General features: G+C 45.5%; 1 protein-coding gene across 3 annotated transcripts in view; it reads left to right on the forward strand.

Annotated features, from left to right (window-relative positions):
* Positions 1-1,396: 1,396 nt before the first annotated feature.
* Positions 1,397-12,376, forward strand: part of KTN1 (kinectin 1) — a 131,093-nt gene continuing 120,113 nt past the window's right edge. For 2 of the 3 annotated variants that reach the window (XM_066629795.1, XM_066629788.1), the window contains exon 1: positions 1,397-1,541. The gene's annotated coding sequence lies outside the window, so the exon portion shown is untranslated. The remainder of the gene's footprint in view (positions 1,542-12,376) is intronic. The other variant, XM_066629780.1, reaches the window with a different exon arrangement.

A 12,376-nucleotide genomic window follows, 5' to 3' on the forward strand; every position in this document is an offset into this window, starting at 1 on the left:
GTTGCCCTTTCAGCAGTAACTCCTCAGCACTACTCAGCAGCTGAAAACCTGAGGGCTGTATAAAAAGCTTCCCCAGGCCGCATCCGGCCCCCAAGCCTTATGTTTGACACCCCTGATCTTAAGCAGCAGTTCCCAAATTTTCTCAACTGGCAGCTCCCTTGATCTGCTGGGCTATTGGCTGTGGCTCCCTGCTAGGGCTACAATCATATACATTGCATAGGATGGTGGTTTTTTTGCAAAAATTCTGTGGCTCCCCATGGAGCCATGGCTGAGTGTGGGAACCACTGACCTAGAGTGATATGCAGACTTTATCAGGAACTTGTGGTGGGTGGGAGCCCTTCGAAAAGTGAGGTGTGCCAGCACACACAACCCACACCCACAGCTTGCACACCTCACATGCAGCAGTGCTTTTCAAAGGACAGTGGTAGGGAGGGTTTGCCTCTCCTATCTCCCCACCCACCGCACATCCCTGGACTCTACTCATGGTGTTCTACTTGGGGCTGACTTGTGCACACACAAGTCATAACTTGAAACTGCTGTGATCAAGTGATGAACCTGCATCTGCCCACTAGGTGCAAATGCAGAGCAATCAGGTGCCACAGACAGAAACCGACTTTTATACTGTATAATACAATCTGCATTGCAAGCCTTAACTGGCCCATTTCTGCCCAACATTTCCTCAGTTCTTGTGAAGCTGAACCAGGAAGAGAAACATGCCTGAACTGGAGAGCCAGGAAGGTGGGGGGTGGCAGCTCCGGAACTTGTTTTCAGGCCTCAGCTTCACCTTCCATCTCACGTGGGCAAGACACAGATACGGTGTGCACTCTACATGCGCTCAGAGGCACTCTTTCCCTCATGACCACGGGCTTCACCTTCCATCTCACATGGGTGGGATGGCAGAGGCACAGGGCCACACTCTGCGTGCGCTCAGAGGCACTCTTTCCCTCATGACCACAGGCTTCACCTTCCATCTCACATGGGTGGGATGCCAGAGGCACAGGACCGCACTCTGCATGCGCTCAGAGGCACTCTTTCCCCTATGACCACAGGCTTCACCTCCCATCTCACGTGGGTGGGAGGCCAGAGGTACAGGGCCACACTCTGCGTGCGCTCAGAGGCACTCTTTCCCTCATGACCACGGGCTTCACCTTCCATCTCACATGGGTGGGAGGCCAGAGGCACGGGGCCACACTCTGCGTGCGCTCAGAGGCACTCTTTCCCCTATGACCACGGGCTTCACCTTCCATCTCACATGGGTGGGAGGCCAGAGGCACGGGGCCGCACTCTGCGTGCGCTCAGAGGCACTCTTTCCCTCGTGGCTTCTGGAGGGGGCAGCGCAAGGAGCCCTGAGGCGGGCGGGCCCTTTAACGGGGCGGGCGAGGGGCGGCTGACGGGCCGGGACGCGGAGGACGTGTGTGGGGCGCCCCGCCCGCTCCCTCCCTCGCAGGCCGCCGTGTGAGGAGGAGCGCCGTCGCCGCCCCTCCCGCCTCTGCTCTGACAGACAGACGAGCCGCGGCCGGCCGGCTCCGCTGCCGCCCCAGGTACGTCTCCGGGCCCGGGCGGGCCAGTCAGCGGCCCTGCCCGGCTCGCTCGGCTCGATGCGCCGCCGCCCCGCCAGGCCCGCCGTAGAGGAGCCGCGGCCGAGCCCGGCCACGCCTCGGTCGCCTCGTGGAGGGCCGGGAAGGCCGCGCGCCTGCGAGCCCCCCCCAGCGCCCCGGCCTCCGTCTCGGGCAGGGAGGGCGCGGGGAGGCTTCAGGCGGCGCCCCCCAGGCTGGGCTGCTCGCCTCCCTTCGGGAGCCGAGCGGGGGGGGGGTGTTGGGACTGCTCCAGCGGGGCTGCCAGAGAGCTCGCAGGGGAGGCAGAGCCTCCCCCTGGAGCCCTCTCAGAGGCCCCACAAGCACGTGAGGTGAGGCAGAGCCTCCCCGTGGAGTCCTTCCAAAGACACCACCACCATGTGAGGAAGGCAGGGGAGGCAGAGCCTCCCTACTGGAGCCCTTCGAAAAGTACCACCACCATGTGAGGTGAGGCAGAGCCTCCCCACTGGAGTTGCCGCATCTCAAAAAAGACATAGTGGAAATGGAAAAGGTGCAAAAGAGAGAGATGAAGATGATTGCTGGACTGGGGCACCTTCCTTATGAGGAAAGGCTACGGCGTTTGGGCCTCTTCAGCCTAGAAAAGAGACGCCTGAGGGGGGGCATGATTGAGACATACAAAATTATGCATGGAAAGGATGAAGTGGATAGAGAGATGCTCTTTACACTTTCACACAACACCAGAACCTGGGGGCATCCACTGAAATTGAGTGTTGGGAGGGTGAGGACAGACAAAAGAAAATATTTCTTTACCCAGCGTGTGGTTGGTCTGTGGAACTCCTTGCCACAGGATGTGGTGCTGGCGCCTAGCCTAGATGCCTTTAAAAGGGGATTGGACAAGTTTTTGGAGGAAAAATCCATCACAGGTTACAAGCCATGATGTGTATGTGCAACCTCCTGATTTTAGAAATGTGCTATGTCAGAATGCCAGATGCAAGGGAGGGTGCCAGGATGAGGTCTCTTGTTATCTGGTGTGCTCTCTGGGGCATTTGGTGGGCCGCTGTGAGATTCAGGAAGCTGGACTAGATGGGCCTATGGCCTGATGCAGTGGGGCTGTTCTTATGAGTCTTTGGAAAGGCACGACTACCATGTGAGGTAGGCAGGGGAGGCAGAGTCTCCATACTGGAGCTGTTTGAAAAGTGAAAAGCAAAGCATTGGGCGTGCTTGAGTACCTCACATGGCAGCAACGCTTTTCAAACAGCTCCAGTGCGGAGGTGGCGGCGCTTTTCAAAGGGCTCTGTTGGGGAGGCTGTGCTCACCTGCCTCCCTACCCACCACACCTTGCACACACCGCACACACAGCGCTTGCACACCTCATAAGGTGGCAGCACTTTTCAAAGGACTCCAGTGTGGAGGCTCTGCCTCACCTTCCTCCCCACCCACTGCACATCCCTAGATTGTGTGTACACATGCGCAGTATGTGGACTGTGGAGGTCAGGGATGAGTGGATCTGTTTGACTCTGTGAGGCAGGAGAAGCATTTCAGAGGCCTTTGGGGGTCTTTTTTCATCCTGTCTTACCCCATCTCGTCTTTCCCCCTCTTTTATTTTTCTTAATACCCAGCTTGAAAAGTCGGGGAGATTTCAAAAGCTTGCTGACTGCTTTGTGGTTTAGTTGGCCCTACTCATTGCCCTATTTTGAATCCCTTTTATTCTAATGAACCAACACCTACCATTTTTGGCACCTACCATCTTTGAATGGTATGTTCTCTTCAGAAAAGTGTCCCTTCCCTCCTCTCACTTGGTTTTGTAAGTTTGGGATCACTAACTGAGTGTGTGTGTGTTGGGCCTTTTCTGAGTAAAGTGAGACCATTTCCTGTTGTGTCAGTGTGTCCAGAGATGGGCCTGCAGAGGGAGTTTTCATGGTCAGAAAAGTCGGGCCCTCCTAAGACTATAATTTGCAGTTGCAGTTTTGGTCCGAAGGGATAGATTTGGGAAGGGGGTTGTTTATATCTCAGAAAGGATGTTGGTCTCGAAGGAGGGTGTATTTGCTGGTGGTGGAGGAATTTCCTGATGGTAAGTGTAGGTTAGTTTAACATTGGGGGACTTCTGCCTGATTGTCTTGGCTATAGGGGCTCAGATATTCTTGGCAGCATGGATCTGCTCTACACCAATCCTTTACCTTTGGAGGGAAGCTTGCTAAGGATATGGGGCAATGGTTCCCAAACTTTTTCACCTGGTGGTTCCCTTGACCTACTGGGCCATTGGCCGTGGCTCTCTATTAGGGCTACAATCCTATACATTGTATAGGGTGGTGAGTGGTGGTTGACAGGTCGATGAAAGTGTCGACCCAGTATGCGGCGGCAGAAAAGAAGGCCAATTCTATGCTTGGGATCATTAGAAAAGGTATTGAGAACAAAGCGGCTAATATTATAATGCCGTTGTACAAATCGATGGTAAGGCCATACCTGGAGTATTGTGTCCAGTTCTGGTTGCTGCATCTCAAAAAAGACAGAGTGGAAGTGGTGCAAAAGAGAGCAACTAAGATGTTTACTGGGCTGGGGCACCTTCCTTATGAGGAAAGGCTACGGTGTTTGGGCCTCTTCAACCTAGAAAAGAGACGCCTGAGGGGGGACATGATTGAGACATACAAAATTATGCAGGGGTTGGACAGAGTGGATAGAGAGATGCTCTTTACACTCTCGCATAACGCCAGAACCAGGGGACATCCCCTAAAATTGAGTGTTGGGAGGGTTAGGATAGACAAAAGAAAGTATTTCTTTACTCAGTGTGTGGTTGGTCTGTGGAACTCCTTGCCACAGAATGTGGTGATGGCGTCTGGCCTGGATGCCTTTAAAAGGGGATTGTACAAGTTTCTGGAGGAAAAATCCATGATGGGTTACAAGCCATGATGTGTATGTGCAACCTCCTGATTTTAGAAATGGGCTATGTCAGAATGCCAGTGCAAGGGAGGGCACCAGGATGAGGTCTCTTGTTATCTGGTGTGCTCCCTAGGGCATTTGGTGGGGCCGCTGTGAGATACAGGAAGCTGAACTAGATGGGCATATGGCCTGATCCAGTGGGGCTGTTCTTAAGTTCTTATGTTCATGAGGATTCTGCGTCTCCTGGTGCTGGTTTTTATGGCTCCCTTGGGAAACACAGCTCACAGTTTGGGAACTACTGATATGGGGTGTTGAAGCTCATGTGGAGCTCAAGTAGAGCATGGGACTGTGGCCCCTCAAATGTTTGAGTTGAGCAAGTTGGCTGGAAAGAGTTTGAAGATTATTAATGTTTTGAATATGACCTGTATACTTCCAAGCATATAGTTAATTAATCCTGAATGCACTACAGGAGTCCATTAGCAAGAAAGTTTGCTCACTATTTTGATGTTCCTTTGAGTTCTCTGGAACTCTTTTTCACAGAGGTGTCACTAGGTTTTGCATCACCTGATGTGAGACCTCATTGTGTTATCCCCATGATGGACCTCTTCTTGTACCAGACCATACGGAATAAATTCCAGTATCATACGCACAGCTTAAATGCAGTGGCATCACAAGGGTTGGTGTAACCCCATTCACTTTATTTTAATATAGAACTGTACAGATCATCCAACACTTCAGTAACCAATAAAAACCAGTGGACAACTTGATGACACTCACACAACTGAATAAGAGTTCTAGTATTAGCTCTGATACATGGAAATGAGAGCTGACTCATACTAACACCTTCTTGGTTCCTTGCTGTGTCATAATAACTCCTCATTGGCAGTCTCATTGGTCAGTTTTGAGTTAAGAAAATCCACTTTTTGTAATGTTAGGCAGTTGTGTTTTCTGGTTCTTTGTGGCTATTTTTGATAGAATACAGATATTTCAACACGGCTTTACTGAATTTGCATTTAACTACCCATCGAATGATATATATATTTTTGAAAATACCAAGATTTTCACAATTTGGGCCACTAGCTGTGTCACCCCATCTTTGAGGGTGCCACCTGGTGTGGTCCATACCCCTCCCACTCTCCCCTAGTGACACCCCTGCTTCATTCAGGGTAGATGTAATATTGCCCTGTGTTGACTGCAGAAGGAGTTCACCAGCAGAGTTGGAAGGGAATGTCTCCTGGAGATCATTCTGCTTAATGCAAGCTGCTTCTTGTAAAATTGTCACTGTGAGTTTGAAGAATTTTGATGGCAGAGCTTAGGGTTGTCTGTCTCCTTTAAGTTTTCTTCAGTTGCATTGAATTCTTGGGGTGGCTTGGGGGGGACAGAATAAAAATAAAAGATCAGTAGACAATGTAGTGAATGGAAAAAAAGTCCCTGTACTGATTAACCCTGAACAACCAAGTACCAACCTGCTCCTTCCAAGAAAACACTAGGATCTAGGCTTTGAACATCAAAGGAAGACAATTGCACATTGGTGGACCTATCTCTGAGAATGTTGCTCTTTATGCCTGCATGTACTGTAGTGCTTGTGCTAGTGTGGTGCTTGGATGGTGGTGTTAAAGAAATACTCTGCAGCTATGTTTATAGTGGACAGGGGCACATGGCCTGAAATAATTTCTTCTGAATGTGGACCCAGATTATATCATGAACTAATTTGGAAAGACTTCCTCAGTGTAGGCTAGACCTGTGATTCATCAGGCTCTCAGCTTCTTGCACATTCTGTCCTGCCCAGAGGATGTGTGGGGAGGCTTTGCCTCAGAGAGTGATACTTTGACACTTGTGTGAATTAATTTGATGTTATTGTTGTTTGGAATCCAAATTGATTCTCATCCATTATGATGAAGATTGTGTTGGACCTAGGAGTAGGGCATACATAAAATGTGTTTTCTTAATCTTTCAAAAATAGAATATATTTTAATTACTGTAGTTACAAGAAAGGTGATATCCAAATTCGTACAATGGGATTAAACACTTTTTTCATCTTGAAAATGTAATACTGTTTCTGTTGGTAATTTTTAAAATATGAACCTCTCTAATGAAGTATTCTAGAAACAAGCTCCTGTTTCCCAAGCTACACTGGTGTGTTGACACTGAAATTAAAATATCTGGGTGTGAGCTGGACAGGGGAAAGCAAATGTTCTTACATTCATAATGGTTTCAAATTTTTCTAGTAGTGACTTACAATGGACTTTTCAGATAATACTGTTGTTGACCCTGTGAACTGTAAAAGCAAATTAACTCTGAACTAAAATTGGTGGGAAAGGGTAATGTAGAACAAGTGACTAAATTAACAGTTTGTATAATAATTTGTTTATGAAGTAGTTTGACTTTCTCACTCGTTTGAAATAATTTTTCCCTGAAACATCTAGTTCAGTTACAGTGTTTGTTACTGAAGGATGTATATGAGACCAGTACTTCCCATGTTATTTAAAAGAGTTCCTAATTTTCTTTCTCAGCATTCTAAAAATGAACTTCAGAAACTGATGGGAGAAATAGAAGGCTGGGTGCTAATATATTATGAGTGTAACTATTTCTATAACGATACATCTCTTTGCTCTTGTGTGTCAGCTGTATGCTGAGAGTGCAATATACAGGGTTCATAATAGTTTAATCATCATATTTAGCTGGATAAAACTGCTTTGATAATGGAATCTCTGACATCTTTAACAGCTTGCTGGGAATGTTGTAGGATCTTAGTGTGTTATACTTCTTCAGATGAAGCAATGCACTTTACCTCAAATGACACTGACTTTAGAAAAGTAGTAGTTGTTAATAGAACAGCAAATGAAGCCTCTTTGCAGCCTTAAATACAGTATACTTATCTTGGAGTGTGTCCAATTGATTTCTGTGGAACTTGCATGAAGTGTGTGTTAGGTTTACCACTAAACCAATAGATTGCATAGCTCTGTTTCCCAAATAAGTTTACAATGGTGTTATTCATCTTGAAAAATAATGGGCAAGGGTGACTGATGAATTGAGAACATTTCTCAGTTCCCACATGGAAACTAGAAATTTTTCAAGCAGTTGTATGGATGAGAAGCAAGGCTGTGAGATGGATCTCATTCTCGAATGAATATGGATGCTGATAACATGATTCTGCTTGTGGTATCGAGGCACTGCTTATGGTCTTGGTTGGCTAGCTTTCTGATACTAGTTGGAGTTTGATGCTATTGATTAAGGGTTGTTGGTGATGTAGCTGTGGAACTGGTTTTCTAACAATTCCTGGCAGGTCGATGACAGTGGTTCATAATTTTCCCTGGGATTTTTTTGTGTCTCATTCTGACTCGTCCCTGCTCAGTGAAGATGTGGCCTGAGGGCAAGTTGGTGAAGAAACTTGGAATGTGGTTCCAATAGCTGCCTTTCCTTGGGACCTTATTTCTACTTGTCTTGATGAATCTGCATTCTAGTGAGTCAGACCCTTGGTCTGTTATGGCCAGTGCTGTCAACTCTGAATGGCAGTAGCTCTGGCGTTTGAAACTGGGACCTTATGTACACAAAGCATGTACTTTATCCCTGAGCTATCATGGTAATATTATAGATAGTACAATGATAATATTGTAGATAGAAATTACATTATTTGCCATGTTCTGTTACGACTTTTAAGAATACCCTTGTATTGTGCTCTGACAGTGTGATAAGGGTGTACAGATAGTGAAATGCTCTGTGGCACCCACTTAATGATGGCCCACTCTGGAAAAGTGTCAGAGGCTGAACCTGCATTTCCTTTTCCTTAAAGTTTAGTATACTGGTGAGCTAAAAAGTGATGGGGACTTCAAATTTACTGAGTGCAAGGATTTTGTCTCTCTTTAAAATGTAGGTGAGAAGGCAACTGAACACCCAGAGTTTCTCTTCTTTTCCTGTTCCTTTGGTATATACTATCTCTGGCATTCTGCTTCTTTTTTCCAGGTAAATTGGGAGGGGAGGAGGACAGAGAGTGGCATGACAACAGTGGTTGTTAAATTGATTGATTCTGTGCGTGAGTGTGTTTGGTAATTGTTGGTAATTGTAAGTTGTCTTGTTTATTCCTGTACTAGGGCAAAAAGGCAACCTATAAACTTAGAAAATTAAAAGCACAGTAATATACACTCAGTATTGGAAAGTGGAAGAAAATGAGGTGAGGCTGAACAGAGGGAGGTAGCAGATGAATGGGTGGGATATAAAGGGGCGTCCTGAAGATTGGGTAGCTGGACAACACCTCTGAAGTTTCTTGCAGGATTATCTTGTCTAGGACCCAAACTGCCTACTGTTCAAAATTGTGCAGACTTCAGCCATACAACAAAATGGTGGCAGCAGTAGTGCTATGACCCACCTGAGGTCAGGTCACAACCCCCTTACCCACCTGATCACTGAAGAACAGTAATTTAAGGCATGGTAACTTGAATTTCATTCCATGATTCATCCACAGGATTCTTTTTGTAAGTTGAAAAACATGGAGGTGGGCAGGTTAGAAGTAAAAATATTTTAAAGGTGTGATGAAAAGAGGAGACAACTGGAAAATGTAACAGCTGCATGCCTCTGATCACATCATGAACTTCCCATGTTCTAGGGGATTCTTTTACTCTACTATTACACTAAGTATTTTTAAATGGTGATAGGGTCTCAGTGGAGTGCCCAATCCAAACCATAGCTGAAATATCTTGGTAGTGGCCTCTGAACATGGAAGTAGTGTATAGCCCCCATGACCTTTGATATACATAGTCACAGAAGACAACATTAATCCTTTATTAAAGCCACGTAAGATATTGGCTATCACCACATCTTGTGGCAATAGATTATTTATGCACTGTGTGAGGAAGTACTTCTTTGTGTTAATCCTAACTCTCCTGCCACAATCCTTAAACATGTTATGAAAAGAAACCTTTTGCACCTCCCACACATAAAGGGGAATATTTAAGATAAGACTAACACATTGACATTTAGTTAAGTCATGGTTCTGCATTGTTGTCTGAACCCAAGCTTGCCCATGAACCATGGCTTTTGAGGGAGCTAACAAACTAGGATTGGAACCTATGTTTTGAAGTTGGTTTGCAAACTGCAGTTAGTGTTAGCAGTAGTTTTGTGTTATATCTGAATTTGCAAATAATTGATAAATCAGAGATGGTGTTCTGCCTTTAGGCTGTTGCACTGTATTTATTTATTTATTTAAAAGATTTCTACCCCACTTTTCCTCTGCTGAAAGCAGATGCCTAAGGCAGCTTACAATTTATGGAGTTAAAAATAAAAATACAATATAGAGTAAAAAAAATAGAAAACACAATACTACAATAGAAAAAGAAAATACAATGGGGGGAACGCCATTTGGAGGGGGGCAAAAATATTCAAGGAACTGTTATAGAGGCACAGGAGGCAGACATCCCAGAAGCAAAACGAAACAAAAATATTTTAAGCCCTCACCGATTTACCCCCTCCCTCATTGTATATCTTAATTCCCCCAGTAAGGAGTTCCATAACTGTGGCATCACTACTGAGAAGGCTTGCCCCTGTGCCGCCATCCCCTAAGAGGGCAGGCCGGAATATATGGGAGAAGGTGGTCCCTCAGATAACCTAACCCTAAACTGTGCAGGACTTTAAAGATCAAAATCAGCTTCTTGAATTGAACCTGGAAACGAATGGGCAGCCAGTGCATTCACTGGAGCAGCGGTTCGACAGAATCAAACCAGCTAGCTCCTGTAACCACCCTGGCTGCCGCATTCTGCACTAGTTGCAGCTTCCGAACTGTCTCCAAGGTCAGCCTTACATAGAGCGCATTACAGTAATCCAATCTTGAAGTCACTAGGGCATGGACCACTGTTGTCAGGTCCGATTGACTCAAGTACGGCCTCAGCTGGCACACCAGCTGGAGCTGTGGCAACAGTCAGTGAATTTATGACCTTATAAAGTTGAGTGCTGAGGAGATAGATGGGAAACAAGAACAGGCAAGTGATTATAACCATTATATTTTTGGTTGTGCCTCTTGAAGCTCAAACTCTGGTTCGAATTCTAAACCATGGTCTCATGTTAGGTCTAAACCCAGCCAGTGTTCTTATTCAGGACTAAACTAGACATGTGGAGCAACTCCACCAAGTTTGTTAAGCACGTGTTTGTCTTGTTTGTCTATAAAGTGGTGGTGTAAGAGCTTATTTCAAAAAGAGTGTATGGGTGAAGGGTTCCTTCTCCCCCCCTCCTCCTTCCTTTGTTGTGCTTTGATGCTTTTTAGCAGTCTTTCCAGTCTGACTCCTGGAACACTGGAAGTAGCTGAGCTGGGAGAAAACTCCTTAAAGCAGCTGTGCAGCAAGGAATGCGGGGTGTGTGTGGGGGGGGGGTTCATTGACTCTCCTTTTGGTATAAAAAGACATCTTCACCCCTCCTTTATGGCAAAAAGGGTGGTCATGTGTTCAACCTAAATGCAGTTGCCTCAAATGTCTAATTGAACTGTTAGTGCTTGTTTGGAAACACAGTGGATTCCCTCTTAACAATGGGGGGCGGTGTTTACTAAATGATAAAGTGAATAAAGTGGGTGCCCTTTGGGGAGAAAGGCGGAATACAAATCTAATAAATAAATAAATAATTTATGATGGGTTTGCAAGTGCCACCAGCAAGGCCACGAGAGTGATAGGTAAGCCAATATGTGATGTGAATACAAGCATTTGGTAGCATCTCAGCCAATAGCAGCATTTTTAACATCATGACTGTATTGCGGGAAGGCTCCAGCCTTGTAATTTGTGTTTTATATTTTCAGCTTTGTGTAAATTCATAACCATAACCCCAAAAGAGCACAGTAGGCGTGTTTTAAATTGCCTTTCAGAGAGGGATTAGTTCTTCGTTTAGAGGCTTAGTTCTGTTGCAGAAACTTCAACTTCAGAAATCTTGGGAAGAATTACCAAAAAACAGTGCATTATTAGATTCACATTACAATATTTTCACAACACAAGAGTGTTTCCAGATTGGATTACCATAGGAAAGCAGGAGTTCACTGTACTGTCATTTTATTTGCATATACCACAAATGGGATTATTATTTTTTTCTTTTTAGTAGCTATAGAGTAATTGCTCCAACTGAGCTGAAAGATGTTTTTCTTTAAGGTCGGCCTGTGGGTTTGTCACTACAGTGAGGTTTAATCTACCATGTCCATTTGAATGTGTTGTACTGCTCTAGTTTTCCTGTTGTTTCACTAGTAGCAGCAGTGCATTGGTTTTCCTATAAGAGTTCAGACCATTTTTGAGCTAACAGGCTATAATCCACAGCTGGTGGCCTATATTTGGCCTGGTATATTAGAAGTGGTGTAGGCTTATAACTTGAAAATATTAATATAGTACCTCTCAAGACAGTCATCAGGATGAATGGGTGCTGGTACTGGTGAGGATGGGATTATGAATAACCTTACCTGTGGAGAAAAACGGTATTAAATTGTTAGTTCTCTAAACACTTAAGCACCAGGGCAATTTCCTCCATTACTGGTGGAGCAAGTTAGATGCCTTTGGACATGGATTATCACAATTTGAAGTTTGAATACAAAAGAGCTAGATTATTCCAAATACTTTTAATAAATAAAACAAATGAAACTTTGCTCCTAAGAAATCTTAAATGCTTTCTTTGAAAGAATTGGAAAACCTGTCAGCTTGGAGAGGAGCTTGTTTCTCCTTTGGGGTTTTTGACTAGAATTCTCTCAGTTTAGGTAGACTTTGAAATAATTTATCCAGCTGTCTTGTTCTTGGCATTAAATGAAACCTGCTCTTGGAAACCCTTAGGGCTAATACTTTCCAACTTTCCATCGCCAATGCAGTTGTGCTAATGGAGCATGCACTGCATTCTGCAGTGGGGAAGCCATCACAGAGGTCGCTTTAAGGCAGTGGTATTCAAACTGGGGCGCTGCGACACCCCAGCCAGTGGGTCCTGGCCTCTGCCACCTTAAGGAGCGGGGTAAGCCA

The sequence above is a fragment of the Tiliqua scincoides genome, chromosome 1, assembly GCF_035046505.1.
Source record: "Tiliqua scincoides isolate rTilSci1 chromosome 1, rTilSci1.hap2, whole genome shotgun sequence".
In the NCBI taxonomy this organism is placed as follows: Eukaryota; Metazoa; Chordata; class Lepidosauria; order Squamata; family Scincidae; genus Tiliqua; species Tiliqua scincoides.